Source organism: Cetorhinus maximus, unplaced genomic scaffold (assembly GCF_964194155.1).
Source record: "Cetorhinus maximus unplaced genomic scaffold, sCetMax3.hap1.1 HAP1_SCAFFOLD_1563, whole genome shotgun sequence".
Taxonomy (NCBI): domain Eukaryota; kingdom Metazoa; phylum Chordata; class Chondrichthyes; order Lamniformes; family Cetorhinidae; genus Cetorhinus; species Cetorhinus maximus.
In genome coordinates this window covers 58,885-74,826 of record NW_027597503.1, presented here as the reverse complement: position 1 = coordinate 74,826, position 15,942 = coordinate 58,885, and positions in this window count along the sequence as shown.

Sequence of the window (15,942 nt, the reverse complement as noted above, 5' to 3'; positions counted from 1 at the left end):
CATGGCCTCTCACCGCCCCAGGAGATGTTCCACGGCCAGCGGAGCGCACTCCTTGGGTACGGAAACACAGGGGCACAGCAAGATCCCACAGGCATCACGGGATGAATGTTGGCCTCTGGGTAGGACACCAGTCCAATTTTTCTTCATTGACGATGACATGTTTGGAGCTGATCCCTCTTGGGGCACAAAGACTCGGACCTAACTACCCTCCTGTTACTCAGACCCTCAGCTCCTGGTTGAGTTCAAAGGAGAGGCACCTGAGGGAATGTTATCCTCCCCCTCTCCCCCCCTTCTCCCACCACATTCGCCAATCCCTCCTGAAAATATATCTCCCCCAACCCCTTGAGGATTAATTTATGCAGTAATTTGGAAGGTCCATCACATTTTCTGAGAATAATAGCATTCCCAGAAAGGAACTGGACTGGGGACAAATTCTAATCACTGGAGAAATTTTCGGCCAGATTGTGTTTGGAACCGGAGTTCAGTGTAACTCCCAAAATTCCCTAGATTCTGGAAAGGTCTCAGTGGATCGGAAAGCCGTAAACATTACACTTCTATTCAAGAAAGGAGGGGGACAGAAAGCAGGAAAAACTATGGGTCGATGAGCCTAACATCGGCCATTGGGAAAATGCTACAATCCATTATTAAGGAGATAGTAGCAGGATATTTATAAAATCATAACACAAACAGGCAGAGTCAACCTGGTTTTGTGAAAGGGAAATGATCTTTGACAAATTTATCAGTGTTCTTTGAGGATGTAACAAGCAGAGTGGATAAAGGGGAACCAGTAGATGTAATGTATTTGGATTTCCAAAAGGCATTCAAGAAGGTGCTACATAAAAGGCTACTGTGCAAGGTAAGAGCTCATGGTGTTGGGGGTGATTATCAGCAGGGATAGAGGATTGACTAACTATGGGTCATTTTCAGGATGGCAAACTGACAAGTGAAGTGCCGCTGGGATCTGTGCTGGATCTCAACTATTTATGATCTATATTAATGACTCAGGTGAAGAGAATCAACTGTATTGTAGCCAAATTTGCTGCTGAAGCAGAGATAGGTAGGAAAGAAAGTTGTGAGGAGGATATAAAAAGTCTGCAAAGGGAGATAGGTCGTGAGTGGGCAAAAATGTGGAATATATAGTGTGGGGAAAATGTGAGGATGTCCACTTTGTCAGGAGGAATAGAAAAGTAGAATATTATTTAAATGGAGAGAGATTGCGAACGCTGAGGTACAGAGGGATCTGGGTGTCCCGGTAAATGAATCACAGAAAGTTAGCATGCAGGTACAGTGAGTGATTAGGAAGGCAAGTGGAAATGTTGTTCTTAATTGCAGAGGGGTTGGAGTGTAAAAGTGGGGAAGCCTTACTACAACTGTACAGGGCGTTGGTGAGACTACACCTGGAGCACTGTGGACAGTTTTGGTCTCCTTACTTAAGGAGGGATTTACTCGCATTGGAAGCAATTCAGAGAAGGTTGACTCGGTTTATTCCTGCGATGAAGTGGGTTGTCTGATCTAGCTGAGCAGGTTGGGCCTGTGCCCACTGGAGTTTAGAAGAATGAGAGGTGATCTTATTGAAACAGATATGATTGTGAGGGGGCTTGACAGGGTGGATGCTGGGAGGATGTTTCCCCCCGTGGGGGAATCTAGAACCAGGGGGCAGTTTAAAAATTAGGGGTCTCCCGTTTAACACGGAGGGAAGGAGAAATTTCTTCTCTCAGAGGGTCGAGAGTCTGTGGAATTCTCTTCCCCAGAGAGCGCTGGGGGCTGGGTCATTGAATGTATTCAAGGCTGAGTTAGACAGGTTTTTGATCGGCGAGGGAGTCGAGGGCTATGGGGGTGGGGCAGACAGGAAAGTGGAGTTAAGGCCACAATCAGGTCAGCCCTGATCTTATTGAGTGGCGGAGCAGGCTAGAGGGGCTGAATGGCCTAGCCCTGCTTCCAATTCTTCTGTTCCTGTGCTGCATTCTGTATAAGCCTTACCTCCAGAGGACAGAGCAATGGAGCTCGGATTGCTGATCACATCTGGCAAGCAGATGTTAGATTGCAACAGCTTCAGATTGTTAAAGTGTTGTCCATCTCGAGTTTCACTTTGTGCGGGATGGTTAATCTCTATGCTTTGGTTCAGTAAGTGTTGCAATCATCCGTGTGGAATAATGCTAACAGGCCTGACCAGTAACAACAATAAACCCCTGGTTGTGATGTTAATAATTGGGATATCTGATCCCAGTGTATATTTACCTAATTAGCTCCCATTCACATGCTGACCAGAACTAATGCCTCAGGCATGTGGGCTCACAACAGACAGAGGATTCTTCATCTCTCTTCTGTCTTTTACCTTTGTTTCCCTTTTCACTCACTCTCACTCTCTCTCTGTCTCTCTCTCTCTCTCTCTCTCCCTTTCCTTTCTCTCTGTCTCTCTCTCACTTCCCCTTTCCTTTCTCTCTGTCTCTCTCTCACTCTCTCTCTGTTTCTCTCTGTCTCTGTCTCTCTCTCACTCTCTCTCTGTCTCTGTCTCTTTCTCTCTCTCTCACTCTCTCTCTCTCTCTTTCTCTCTGTCTCTGTCTCTTTCTCTCTCTCACTCTCCCTTTCTCTCTTTCTCTCTGTCTCTGTCTCTCTCTCTCTCTCTCCCTTTCTCTTTCTCTCTGTCTCTCTCTCACTCTCTCTGTCTCTGTCTCTTTCTCTCTCTCTCACTCTCTCTCTCTCTTTCTCTCTGTCTCTGTCTCTTTCTCTCTCTCACTCTCCCTTTCTCTCTTTCTCTCTGTCTCTGTCTCTCTCTCTCACTCTCTCTCCCTTTCTCTCTTTCTCTCTGTCTCTGTTTCTTTCTCTCTCTCACTCTCCCTTTCTCTCTTTCTCTCTGTCTCTGTCTCTCTCTCTCACTCTCTCTCCCTTTCTCTTTCTCTCTGTCTCTCTCTCACTCTCTCTCTGTCTCTGTCTCTCTCTCCCTTTCCTTTCTCTCTGTCTCTCTCTCTCTCTCTCTCCCTTTCTCTCTGTCTCTCTCTCACCCTCTCTCTGTCTCTGTCTCTCTCTCTCTCTCCCTTTCCTTTCTCTCTCTCTCTCTCTCTCACTCTCTCCTTTTCTCTTTCTCTCTGTCTCTCTCTCACTCTCTCTCTGTCTCTGTCTCTGTCTCTTTCTCTCTCTCTCTCTCTCTCTCTTTCTCTCTGTCTCTCTCTCTCACTCTCTCTCTGTCTCTGTCTCTCTCTCTCTCTCCCTTTCCTTTCTCTCTCTCTCTCTCTCTCACTCTCTCCTTTTCTCTTTCTCTCTGTCTCTCTCTCACTCTCTCTCTGTCTCTGTCTCTGTCTCTTTCTCTCTCTCTCTCTCTCTCTTTCTCTCTGTCTCTCTCTCTCACTCTCTCTCTCTCTGTCTCTTTCTCTCTCTCACTCTCCCTTTCTCTCTTTCTCTCTGTCTCTGTCTCTCTCTCTCACTCTCTCTCCCTGTCTCTTTCTCTCTGTCTCTCTCTGTCTCTCTCTCTGTCTCTGTCTCTTTCTCTCTCTCACTCTCCCTTTCTCTCTTTCTCTCTGTCTCTGTCTCTTTCTCTCTCACTCTCTCTCCCTTTCTCTCTGTCTCTCTCTCACTCACTCTCTTTCTCTCTCTCTGTCGCTACCCCTCTTTCTCTGTCTCTTGCTCTCACAGTTTCTCTTTGTCTTTCTCTCTATCTTTCTCTCTCTCTATCTCTCCCTCTGTCTCTCATTCTCTCTTGCTCTCTCTTTGTTCTCATGCTCTGTTTTACTCTCTCTTTCTGATTGTCCCTCTCACTCTATCAATCTCTCTTCCTCTCTCTTTCTGTCTGCATCTCTTTGTCTCTCTATATTGCTCTGTGACTCTGTCTCTCTCGGTCTCTCTCTTTCTCTCTCTCTCGGTCTATATCTCTTTCTCTCTCCACCTCTCGTCCTCTCTCTCCCTGTTTCTCTCTCAGTCTCTCTTCTGCTCTTTTTCCCCATGACTCTCACTATCTGTCTCTTGCTGCCTCTCTCACACTCTCTCTCCATTACTCTATCTCTCTTTATCTCTATCTCACTGTCTCCCTCTCTGTCTCTGTGTGTGTATGTCTCCCTCTCTCTCTGTTTCTGTCTCTACCCCTGTCAGTCCATCTGAGGGAGTGCTGCACTGTCGGAGGGTCAGTACTGAGGGAGTGCTGCACTGTCAGAGGGTCAGTACTGAGGGAGTGCTGCACTGTCAGAGGGTCAGTACTGAGGGAGTGCTGCACTGTCAGAGGGTCATTACTGAGGGAGTGCTGCACTGTCAGAGGGTCAGTACTGAGGGAGCATCGCACTGTCAGAGGGTCAGTACTGAGGGAGTGCCGCACTGTCAGAGCGTCAGTACTGAGGGAGTGCTGCACTGTCAGAGGGTCAGTACTGAGGGAGTGCTGGACTGTAGGAGGGTCAGTACTGAGGGAGTGCTGCAACGTCAGGGGGTCAGTACTGAGGGAGTGCTGCACTGTAACAGGGTCAGTACTGAGGGAGCATCGCACTGTCAGAGGGTCAGTACTGAGGGAGTGCTGCACTGTCAGAGGGTCAGTACTGAGGGAGTGCCGCACTGTCAGAGGGTCAGTACTGAGGGAGTGCCGCACTGTCAGAGGGTCAGTACTGATGGAGTGCCGCACTGTCAGAGGGTCAGTACTGAGGGAGTGCTGCACTGTCAGAGGGTCAGTACTGAGGGAGTGCCGCACTGTCAGAGGGTCAGTACTGAGGGAGTGCCGCACTGTCAGAGGGTCAGTACTGAGGGAGTGCCGCACTGTCAGAGGGTCAGTGCTGAGGGAGTGCTGCACTGTCAGAGCGTCAGTACTGAGGGAGTGCTGCACTGTCAGAGGGTCAGTACTGAGGGAGTGCCGCACTGTCAGAGGGTCAGTACTGAGGGAGTGCTGCACTGTCAGAGGGTCAGTACTGAGGGAGTGCTGCACTGTCAGAGGGTCAGTACTGAGGGAGTGCTGCACTGTCAGAGGGTCAGTACTGAGGGAGTGCCACACTGTCAGAGGGTCAGTACTGAGGGGGTGCAGCACTGTCAGGGGCTCAGTATTGAGGGAGTGCTGCACTGTCAAAGGGTCAGTACTGAGGGAGCGCTGCACTGTCAGAGGGTCAGTACTGAGGGAGTGCCGCACTGTCAGAGGGTCAGTACTGAGGGAGTGCTGCACTGTCAGAGGGTCAGTACTGAGGGAGCATCGCACTGTCAGAGGGTCAGTACTGAGGGAGGGCTGCACTGTCAGAGGGTCAGTACTGAGGGAGTGCCGCACTGTCAGAGGGTCAGTACTGAGGGAGTGCTGCACTGTCGGAGGGTCAGTACTGAGGGAGTGCTGCACTGTCGGAGGGTCAGTACTGAGGGAGTGCTGCACTGTAACAGGGTCAGCACTGAGTGAGCACTGCCCTGTCGGAGGGTCAGTACTGAGGAAGTGCTGCACTGTCAGAGGGTCAGTACTGAGGGAGTGCTGCACTGTCAGAGGGTCAGTACTGAGGGAGTGCTGCACTGTCAGAGGGTCAGTACTGAGGGAGTGCTGCACTGACAGAGGGTCAGTATTGAGGGGGTGCCGCACTGTCAGAGGGTCAGTACTGAGGGAGTGCTGCACTGTCGGAGGGTCAGTACTGAGGGAGTGTCGCACTGTCAGAGGGTCAGTACTGAGGGAGTGCCGCACTGTCAGAGGGTGAGTACTGAGGGAGTGCCGCACTGTCAGAGGGTCAGTACTGAGGGAGTGCTGCACTGTCAGAGGGTCAGTACTGAGGGAGTGCCGCACTGTCAGAGGGTCAGTACTGAGGGAGTGCCGCACTGTCAGAGGGTCAGTACTGAGGGAGTGCCGCACTGTCAGAGGGTCAGTACTGAGGGAGTGCCGCACTGTCAGAGGGTCAGTACTGAGGGAGTGCCGCACTGTCAGAGGGTCAGTACTGAGGGAGTGCCGCACTGTCAGAGGGTCAGTACTGAGGGAGTGCCGCACTGTCAGAGGGTCAGTACTGAGGGAGTGCCGCACTGTCAGAGGGTCAGTACTGAGGGAGTGCCGCACTGTCAGAGGGTCAGTACTGAGGGAGTGCCGCACTGTCAGAGGGTCAGTACTGAGGGAGTGCCACACTGTCAGAGGGTCAGTACTCAGGGAGTGCCGCACTGTCAGAGGGTCAATACTGAGGGAGTGCTGCACTGTCAGAGGGTCAGTACTGAGGGAGTGCCGCACTGTCAGAGGGTCAGTGCTGAGGGAGTGCTGCACTGTCAGAGGGTCAGTACTGAGGGAGTGCTGCACTGTCAGAGGGTCAGTACTGAGGGAGTGCTGCACTGTCAGAGGGTCAGTACTGAGGGAGTGCCGCACTGTCAGAGGGTCAGTACTGAGGGAGTGCTGTACTGTTGAAAGTTCTGTCTTTCAGATGAGATGTTAAACTGAAGCCCCTGCTTCAGATGATTATTTCGAGGGAGACCAGGGGAGTTCTCTGGTGTCCTGGGGGCCAATATTTGTTCCTCAATCGACCTCACAAAACAGATTATCAGGGTTTTTATCACATTACTGCTTGTGGGAGCTTATTTAAAGAATGATGTCAATGCGTTGGAAGCAGTACAGAGGAGGTTTACCAGACTAATACCTGGAATGGGTGGGGTGTCTTATGAGGAAGGGCTGGACAGATTAGGCTTGTATCCACTGGAGATTAGAAGAGATGACTTGATTGAAACCTTTAAGATCCTGAGGGGTCCTGACGGGGTGGATGTGGAGAGTATGTATCCTCTTGTGGGAGAATCTAGAACTAGGGGGTCAGTGTTTAAAAATAAGGGGTCGCCCATTGAAAACCGAGATGAGGAGACATTTTTTCTGAGGTTGGAGAGTCTTTGGATTCTCTTCCCCAACAGTTAGTGGAAACAGAGTCTGAATATTTTGAAGGCCGAGCTGGGTAGATTCTCGATGAACGGGTGGGGGGTGAAAGGTTATCGGGGGTGAAAGGTTATTGGGGGTCAGCAGGAATGTGGGGTTCAGGTTACAATCCGATCAGCCACGAATGGTGGAACAGGCTCGAGGGGCCGAGTGGCCTCTCCTGCAGCTAATTCACACGTTTGTACGTCCGTGTGACCCCAGGACAGAATCACAGTGACCACTGGTGCACAAACGGAGAGGCACAAATAGCCAGGGAGCCCCCATATACCATGGCTAGCCCAGTAGTCGATAATGGGCCTTGCTTTGTTGGGCTTGTAGTTTCAAGTCCTCTGTTAATTTATTTCCTTAAAAAAAACCCTTTGTGCAAAATACATTTTGTTGATTTTTGCCGATTCATTCCAAGGTTGTAGATTGAGAGTGGGTGACGGAGCTGAGGTCGCTCTCTGCTTGGACCAGCGCTGAGGTGTGACCTGGACCCTAAGATTTGCCTGTTACCGATTCGCAAAGCGCTTTCTTACTCCATTATTTCTTCCTAAATGTAATTCCACTGTGTTCTTATTTCTCCCAGCGAGGATTTGAGGGCCAGGACCTCAGAGCCCAGATGAAGGTCCTGGTTTACTAAGGAGCAGTGATCCCTGTGCTCCTATGTGGTTTGGAGGGTTGACAACCTACAATGGGCACCTCAAAGCCCTTGAGAAGTACCACCAGTCAGGCTTTCACAAGACCCTCCAAACCGGCTGTAGAAAGGCCGGCCAATGGCAGTGACCCCTCCCAGGCAAACCTGCCGGACATCCAGGTGCTAGTCACTCAAAAGCAGCTCCGCTGGGAGGGACATGTCGCTTGTGTGCCCAACACCCAGACTCCCGAGGCTCCTGCTCCACTGGGAACTCGGTCACTGCAGGAGACATCCCAGGGGGACAGTGCAAACGCTTTAGGGATGACCTCAAAACATCCCCAAAGAGGTCAAACATCCCCACAGACTCACGGATTGTCACTGGCCAAAAATGGAGCAGGCTCATTCGTGAAGGTACCAAGCTCATCGAGAGGCTTTGTCAAGAACGTGCAGAGGTGAAGTGGAGGCATCGGAGAGGGCAAACGAACCTCCAGAGATCCCGGCTACCCAACTCATCGAACACCAGCTGCCCAGCGTGTGGCAGAGTCGGCAGATCACACGTTGGATTAATCAGCGATCTCACTGAACTGGAGTGAATTGAATCATCCTCGATCCGGAGGGACTGTCTAAGAAGATTTCCCCCAGGGGTGACACGCAATTATTAAATTGTAACTTTAGAGATTGAGGGAACAAATTCCCTCTTTCAGACAGGAAGTCGCTGGGTATAACGCTGTGGAGTGCGTATGCAGACTGACAGGGAGTGCTTCTCCAGCTGCCGGAGTAACACCAGGGCCTGAGCTCAGTGGGACAGATTCTCCTGTGAAAATGTTGTGAGGTTAACACTCATCGTTGTTAAAGTGTAAACACAACAGCAACTCCCAGAGACCAAACAACACCCTGTTAAACATGGAGAAATCACAGACCAAACAACGCCCTGTTAGACATAGAGAAATCACAGACCACACAACCACCCTGTTAGACATTGAGGAATCACAGACCACACAACCAGCCTGTTAGACATGGAGAAATCACAGACCGCACAACACCCTGTTAAACATGGAGAAATCACAGACCACACAACCACCCTGTTAAACATGGAGAAATCACAGACCACACAACGCCCTGTTAAACATGGAGAAATCACAGACCACACAACGCCCTGTTAAACATAGAGAAATCACAGACCACACAACCACCCTGTTAGACATAGAGAAATCACAGACCACACAACGCCCTGTTAAACATGGAGAAATCACAGACCAAACAACGCCCTGTTAAACATGGAGAAATCACAGACCACACAATGACCTGTTAAACATGGAGAAATCACAGACCATCAACGCCCTGTTAAACACGGAGAAATCACAGACCAACCAACGCCCTGTTAAACATGGAGAAATCACAGACCAAACAACGCCCTGTTAAACATGGAGAAATCACAGACCACACAACGTCCTGTTAAACATGGAGAAATCACAGACCACACAACACCCTGTTAAACATGGAGAAATCACAGACCACACAACGACCCTGTTAAACATGGAGAAATCACTGACGACACAACCAGCCTGTTAGACATGGAGAAATCACAGACCACACAACATCCTGTTAAACATGGAGAAATCACAGACCAAACAACGTCCTGTTAAACATGGAGAAATCACAGACCACACAACGCCCTGTTAAACATGGAGAAATCACAGACCACACAACGTCCTGTTAAACATGGAGAAATCACAGACCACACAACGCCCTGTTAAACATGGAGAAATCACAGACCACACAACGACCCTGTTAAACATGGAGAAATCACTGACGACACAACCAGCCTGTTAGACATGGAGAAATCACAGACCACACAACCAGCCTGTTAGACATGGAGAAATCACAGACCACACAACACCCTGTTAGACATGGAGAAATCGCAGACCACACAACCACCCTGTTAAACATGGAGAAATCACAGACCACACAACGCCCTGTTAGACATGGAGAAATCACAGACCACACAACCACCCTGTTAAACATGGAGAAATCACAGACCACACAATGCCCTATTAAACATGGAGAAATCACAGACCACACAGCGCCCTGTTAAACATGGAGAAATCACTGACCACACAACCAGCCTGTTAGACATGGAGAAATCACTGACCACACAACCAGCCTGTTAGACATGGAGAAATCACAGACCACACAACGCCCTGTTAAACATGGAGAAATCACAGACCACACCACACCCTGTTAAACATGGAGAAATCAAAGACCACACAACGCCCTGTTAAACATGGAGAAATCACAGACCACACAACACCCTGTTAAACATGGAGAAATCACAGACTACATAACGCCCTGTTAAACATGGCGAAATCACAGACCACACAACCACCCTGTTAAACATGGAGAAATCACAGACCACACAACCACCTTGTTAAACATGGAGAAATCACAGACCACACAACCACCTTGTTAAACATGGAGAAATCACAGACCACACAACGCCCTGTTAGACATGGAGAAATCACAGACCACACGACGCCCTGTTAAACATGGAGAAATCAAAGACCACACAACGCCCTGTTAAACATGGAGAAATCACAGACCACACCACGCCCTGTTAAACATGGAGAAATCACAGACTACATAATGCCCTGTTAAACATGGAGAAATCACAGACCACACAACCACCCTGTTAAACATGGAGAAATCACAGACCACACAACCACCTTGTTAAACATGGAGAAATCACAGACCACACAACCACCTTGTTAAACATGGAGAAATCACAGACCACACAACGCCCTGTTAAACATGGAGAAATCACAGACCACACCACGCCCTGTTAAACATGGAGAAATCACAGACTACATAATGCCCTGTTAAACATGGAGAAATCACAGACCACACAACACCCTGTTAAACATGGAGAAATCACAGACCACACAATGACCCTGTTAAACATGGAGAAATCACTGACGACACAACCAGCCTGTTAGACATGGAGAAATCACAGACCACACAACATCCTGTTAAACATGGAGAAATCACAGACCAAACAACGTCCTGTTAAACATGGAGAAATCACAGACCACACAACGCCCTGTTAAACATGGAGAAATCACAGACCACACAACGTCCTGTTAAACATGGAGAAATCACAGACCACACAACGCCCTGTTAAACATGGAGAAATCACAGACCACACAACGACCCTGTTAAACATGGAGAAATCACTGACGACACAACCAGCCTGTTAGACATGGAGAAATCACAGACCACACAACCAGCCTGTTAGACATGGAGAAATCACAGACCACACAACACCCTGTTAGACATGGAGAAATCGCAGACCACACAACCACCCTGTTAAACATGGAGAAATCACAGACCACACAACGCCCTGTTAGACATGGAGAAATCACAGACCACACAACCACCCTGTTAAACATGGAGAAATCACAGACCACACAATGCCCTATTAAACATGGAGAAATCACAGACCACACAGCGCCCTGTTAAACATGGAGAAATCACTGACCACACAACCAGCCTGTTAGACATGGAGAAATCACTGACCACACAACCAGCCTGTTAGACATGGAGAAATCACAGACCACACAACGCCCTGTTAAACATGGAGAAATCACAGACCACACCACACCCTGTTAAACATGGAGAAATCAAAGACCACACAACGCCCTGTTAAACATGGAGAAATCACAGACCACACAACACCCTGTTAAACATGGAGAAATCACAGACTACATAACGCCCTGTTAAACATGGCGAAATCACAGACCACACAACCACCCTGTTAAACATGGAGAAATCACAGACCACACAACCACCTTGTTAAACATGGAGAAATCACAGACCACACAACCACCTTGTTAAACATGGAGAAATCACAGACCACACAACGCCCTGTTAGACATGGAGAAATCAAAGACCACACAACGCCCTGTTAAACATGGAGAAATCACAGACCACACCACGCCCTGTTAAACATGGAGAAATCACAGACTACATAATGCCCTGTTAAACATGGAGAAATCACAGACCACACAACCACCCTGTTAAACATGGAGAAATCACAGACCACACAACCACCTTGTTAAACATGGAGAAATCACAGACCACACAACCACCTTGTTAAACATGGAGAAATCACAGACCACACAACGCCCTGTTAGACATGGAGAAATCACAGACCACATGACGCCCTGTTAAACATGGAGAAATCACAGACCACACAACGCCCTGTTAAACATGGAGAAATCACAGACCACACAACGCCCTGTTAAACATGGAGAAATCACAGACCACACAATGCCCTGTTAATCATGGAGAAATCACAGACCACACAATGACCCTGTTAAACATGGAGAAATCACAGATCACACCACACCCTGTTAAACATGGAGAAATCACAGACCACACAACCACCCTGTTAAACATGGAGAAATCACAGACCACACAACCACCCTGTTAAACATGGAGAAATCACAGACCACACAACCACCTTGTTAAACATGGAGAAATCACAGACCACACAACGCCCTGTTAAACATGGAGAAATCACAGACCACACAACACCCTGTTAAACATAGAGAAATCACAGACCACACAACACCCTGTTAAACGTGAAGAAATCACCGACTTGCTGTGCGAGTTACATACATGCCTACGTACAATATACGAATTAGGAGCAGTAGGCCATTCAGCCCCTCGAGCCTTCTCTGCCATTTGAATAGATCTCATTGTGGCCTCAACTCCACTTTCCTGTCTATCCCCATTGATCCCTATCTAACTCTGCCTTAAAAATATTCAATGTCCCAGCATCCACCGGGGAAGAGAGTTCCCCAGACCAATGACCCTCCGAGAGATAACATTTCTCCTCATCTCTGTCTTAAATGGGAGACCCTTTATTTTTAAGCTGTGCCCCCTGGTTCTAGTCTCTCCCACAAGAGGAAACATCCTGTCAGCATCCACCCTCTCAAGTCCCTGTCAACATCTTGTACGTTTTAATAAGATCATCCCTCATTCTTCTAAATTCCAATGGATACAGGCCCAACCTTTCCTCATGAGATAATCCCCCTCATCCCAGGAATCAGTCCAGTGAATCTTCTTTGAACAGCTTCCAATGCAATTATATCCTTTCTTAAGTATGGAGGCCAAAACTGTACGCAGTATTCCAGATGTGGTCTCACCAATACCCCATAAAACTGTAGCAAAACATCCTTACTTTTACATTCCACTCTCTTTGCAATAAACTACAACATTCTGAATCACTTGCTGCCCCTGCATACTAACTTGTCCGGATTCATCCACCAGGTCACTCGCTGGGGCAGACATGCTAGGCCAAGTGGCCCCTTTCTGTGCCGTAACTTTCTATGATTCTATGACACCCAGATTCCTTTGTACTGCACAGTTCTGCAATCTCTCTCCATTAACTACTTTTCTATTCTTCCTGCCAAAGCGGGCAAGTTCACACTTTCCCACGTTATACTCCATCCGCCACATTTTCTTGCCCACTCACTTAACCCGATGATATCCCTTTGCAGACTCCGATGTCCTCTTCACAACTTACTTCCCTCCCTACCTTGGTGTCATCAGCACATTTAGCAACCATACCTGCAGCCCCTTCATCCAAATCATTGATATAGATCGTGAACAGTTGCGGCCCCAGCATTGGTCTCTGTGGCACTGTACTCATGGTATTGCCAACCTGAAAATGACCCATCTATCCCTCCTCTCTGTTTCCTGCTAGCTAACCAAACCTCTATCCATGCTAATATGTTACGCCCTACACCATGTGATTTTATTTTGTGGAACTGCCCTGCCTCTCCACCAGTTGTCTACACTGCCGACACTGACAGACTGAACATTGAAATTTATGTCAGAGTGTGAATTCCTACCCCACTGAAGACGCCGGAGAAAGTTAATTAGCACCGGTGCATTCAGTGGAAGCGAGGTTTCTAACAGTGCATTGGGTATTATTGAAAAGTGAGCCTTCCTGTCAAAGCTTTTCATCTCGCACTCATCAGGGCAAACACAAGAATGCCAAATTTCAAACTATCACAACAATTTATACTATCGGAGAAAAGGGCACTGATTGGTTTGCAAGCTGACTCTGATTGGCTGAGGCACTGACATGGAGAAAACAATGGGAAACTAAAGTCTCCCCAAGCTCCCGGGTAATTCAAGAAAAGGCGCAGGGCTTGAACATATTCCTTTTGTTTGCAGAGAATGGGTCCCTGTGCATGAATGGATGCCATGGAGGCAAAATGAAAAGCTTTGGCACAAGTCTCTCTTTTCAATAATATTCAAGTTCAGTACTGGCAAGTGACAGTGCATTAAGTCTTAATTGCTGCAGTGCAACCTCTCTGGCCCTGAAAATTAACTTTTACAACAATGGCGTCTCACTCATTCAGGTTTTAATTATTGCTGGAGATTTAGAAATTAATAAAAATAAGTACTTTCTTTTTCTCTCTGTTGATCCCTCCTTTCCTTTCCTCCCTTTATTTTGAGATGTACATTGTTGTTTGCAGTGTTCAGGCAGGTCCCGGGTCTTGTCGAGAGAGTCATGCCTTTTGGTTTTGATGTAGGTTCCAGTGTAATTCCCCATGGAAGGGTCTTCACCATGTGACGTGAACTGGCGATTGGTCTGTTGGCCACCAGCAGCAGAACCCGTCCTGTTAATCCTTTCACCCCCTCTTCTTGAGATGTCTTTCAGCAATTGTACAGGGCCTTGGTGAGACCTCACCTGGAGAATTGTGTGCAGCTTTGGCCTCCTTATCTAAGAAAGGATGTGCTTGCCATTGAGGGAGTGCAATGAAGGTTCACCTGACTAAACTCTGGGATGATAGGATTGATTTATGAGGAGAGATTGAGGAAACTGGGCCTGTATTCTCTAGATTCTTTAGAGGAATGAGAGGTGATCTCATTGGAACTTACAAAATTCTTACTCTGCTCGACAGGGTAGATGAAGGAAGGATGTTTCCTCTGGCTTGGGGGTGTCTAGAACCAGGGGACACAGTCTCAGAAGATGGGGTAGGCCATTTAAGGAATTTCTTCACTCAGCGGATGGTGAATCTTTGGAACTCTCTACCCCAGAGGAAGCTCAATCATTGAGCATGTTCAAGACAGAAACTGATAGATTTCTGTAGACCAATAACATCAAGGGATGTGTAGATAGCGCGGGAAAGTGGCATTGAGGTAAATGAACAGCTGTGATCTAATTGAAGGGTGGAACAGGCTCGATGGGCCGAGTGGCCTACTCCTGTGCCTATGTTCCTATGTTCCTCTTCGCTTGTAGCCCCCACTCTGTAAGGCAAGGCCTGGGCCAGACTCTGAAGCCCAGGGTTTGATCAGATAGTGGAACAGTTGAAGCGACTCTTTGACTTAAAGGCTTCCCAGGCTCCTGGGTAATTCAAAAAAAAGCTGCAAGGCTTGAACATATTCCTTTAGTTTGCAGAGATCGGATCCCCGCCTATGAATGTAAGTCTCCATGGCAACACCTTGGCAATCAGAATTGCCTGGCCAACCAACCGACCAATCAGAAACCAATTCTCCTGTAGTGTAGAAATGTTCTGATGGTTTGAAATTTGCCGGTCTCTGATGGGAGTGAGAGTGAATCTCCGAATGGCCTCAGGTATGTAGCCCAGGAAGCTCGCTGGTAGCTTTCCTACACGATGCACAGCTCCTTACGCCTGGAACAACACCAGGGATAGCAGGAGCGGCGACTGAGTGGCCTGTAATTGGCCGTTTAAGGGCTGCAATTGGCCCAGGGGATGGCAAAGCCGATCTCTGCTTTAATTCGGAGAGGGGGGTCGGGGTAGGGGAGTTGGGGAGGTGACAGCTTCTTCCCCCTGCCCCTTCCCACCCGATTATACAGGCGGCACCCCCACCCCCACCCCCACCCCCACCTCCCAGCCTGCCCAGGTGAGTTTGGGGGGGATTTAATTTCTGCCCAAATTCTCTGCTTTTAATTCAACTCCCCGAGAAATAACCAACCCCAAGGGCCAAACTGAGCAGCAGCACTACTTTCTACTGATTTGTGTATTTGTTCATCTAATTCTCCCCATTTAAGTTCTTACTTTCAAAGTATTGTTGACCTCCTTAGCAGCGCTCATAACATAGATCCCCAGGGACCCCACTACCCTCCTTCAGCCTGAATGCTCACCCCTTCCTTCCCACTCTCTGTCTTTTGTCCTGAATCTAACTAGCAATCCAATCTGCCACTTGTCCCCTGACCCCACACTCTCTGAACTTATTCATTAATCTATTATGTGGCAGCTTATTAAAGAGCCTTCATAAATCTAGATAGATAACATCTACTGTGTCGCCCTTGTCTACTCTCTTGGAAACAGCAGCAGTATGATACAGAGATGGGGAGCAAGGGAGGGGAGGAACAATCTTGATGTCAATGCATTGGAAGCAGTTCAGAGAAGGTTGACCAGACTAATAGCTGGAATGGGAGGGTTGGCTTATG